The sequence below is a fragment of the Penaeus vannamei genome, chromosome 22, assembly GCF_042767895.1.
Source record: "Penaeus vannamei isolate JL-2024 chromosome 22, ASM4276789v1, whole genome shotgun sequence".
In the NCBI taxonomy this organism is placed as follows: domain Eukaryota; kingdom Metazoa; phylum Arthropoda; class Malacostraca; order Decapoda; family Penaeidae; genus Penaeus; species Penaeus vannamei.
In genome coordinates, this window is record NC_091570.1 from 32605922 (window position 1) to 32608421 (window position 2500).

Sequence of the window (2500 nt, forward strand, 5' to 3'; positions counted from 1 at the left end):
CACTTTACTGGTATATTATTTCTTTTCCGTTGTTTGACTTGTCTTTTAAAACTTTCAATCGATATAATTACCATTATCACAGTTATTTGAATTATTTTCTTGGCGCGACCATAATACATTCACAAAATTGCCCCTTTCTCGTTTCTTCACATAATTAGGGGACTCTTTTCGAAAAAATCTTGGCAACACATTTCAACATTACGGAGGGGCTGGAGGACATTTCTGGGCCCCACCTGCTCAGTTTGATGCTAGGCAAGGCGTAAGTATCATATCACGGATAAAAACAAGAATAAATCCAATTAAATATAAGGATGATTATAGGTATGAATATTGTGATGATATATCTGTCACAAAACATACACAAATCGCATCGTTTCAGATCAAACAATAATAATAATAATAGAATAAGAATTATGAACCTCTCTATAGGTGTACCTGACCTTCTCCATCATTTTGTGGGAGACGCTAACGAACTGCCCAAGTTGTGGGGGTTTCACGCCCGACTGGGTGAAGCTCTACGTCCGTCCAAAAAGCTGGGATGAAGGTTTGTGTGTGTTGTAGCTGATCCAGGCAATGGCACAGATGCCAAGCCTGGATAAAGTGGGAACGATAACCATCTGTAAAATATAATAATTATTATGATTATATGACGTGAATAATACCAGAATGGGTGGTTCTTTTACCAAAGTAGAAAGTGGGCGATGTGTATGTTTTTTTTATGCCTATAGGTCTATTCGAGTATGTACATGACATGCAATATACCCTTCTGTGTATACTTGCATGAATGCCATTATAAATCTCAACAAAGATATCACCGTATACCACGTGCCTCCCTACACATCCCTGTCCCTTTCCGTAGCCCGTGCCTGCCCCTACACGAACCTGACAAACCCCGAATGGAATACAGTGGCGGTCGACATGCCCATAAGCCGCGCCCCGGGAACCAACATCACCTACAGCTGCGTAGGGGACATGATGATGGAGGGGAGCGCAGACGGGCAGAGGACGGCGGCGGGCGTCATGCAGTGCTTGGAGGCCAGCGACGGGTCCCTGGCATGGGACTGGATACCCACTCTGCCATGCACGTGTGAGTGTGCTTCTCTGCTTTGACTCCCTTCGCTGGCATTGTATGAGAGGTTTTGTATCCCTGCTTCCTGTCAGACCGCCTCTCTATTCTTCCCTTCGAACTGTCTGTTCTTCTGCTTCCCTCCCCATGTCTCTTTCTCCTCTATTCTGCCAATCTCTTTTTTTCGTCCCCTTTTATTTTCTCTCTTCCGGTACATCCCTGTACAAACATATCAACTTATTTTTCTGAAAGTTACTGCCTCGCTTTCTGCAAGCCTATTTCAGCGTGTTACCCCATCCATCTCTTAACAGTCGCCTGCCCAGACGGTTTCACGGAGGCCCCAAGAGGAGGCGTGTGCTATCACTTCTCCACCGACGTTGCTGAATTTGGCTACGCGTCCGCCTTGGTCAGGTAATTGCAAGTGTTGAAGAGGTACAATCAGGGGCATCACTTGTGAAAGACGCTTCGGATTCCCCCAAATCATTTGAATGTTTGGTGTTAAGTCGAGCTTCGCCCGGGCCTTTACCTAGGCATGACATTCCAAATATGTACTAAAGACTGATGACTGTGACTAAGAACCATCTAAATATACCTACATTAACATTGTACAAAGTAAACAGAGCATAAATATAGCATATGATGATAATAACCATAACAGTAATGGTGATAATTATCATAATGAAAATTATAATTAACAATAGCATTTGTGATGCTGCTGCTGAAAGTAATAATTATGATAATGGTACAAATAGGTATGATAATAATGAAAAAATATAATGATGACTATATTGAGACCAATAATAATAAGTATAATTAAAACAATCACGACGATATCAATAACAATAGTAAAAAAAATCAAAACAATAAAAATAGTAATATAATAGTGATGATGAGGATAAATTCATGACAATAAAATATCAATAATAATAATATTGCAATACAATTATAACAATGTAATGATATTATGATAATAATAATGATATCAATAATGATAACACTACTGATATCAATAATGCTAATAACTATCAACATAATAAAAGTATTATAATGATAGTAGTAGTAGTAATGATAATGATAATAATCATCATTTTTCATAATAATAATAATAATAATAATAATAATGATAATAATAACAATATTGATACTAGTTGTTGTACAAGTACTACTAATACTTATACAACTAGTATGATCCTGCTAATATTACTACTACTACTACTATTAATAACAATCATATAATAAACAGTAATAAGTAAATAATGGTAATAATCAACAACAATAATAATAATAATGATTAATTGCTTTCATTAGGTTTTCAGAGCTGGTTTGCGAGATGTAAATTCAATGCAAACAATAAACAAACATCACAAACTGCAGTATGAAAATATATTCTAAATGCCATAATAACCAATATCCATTACATTACATTAACATAAA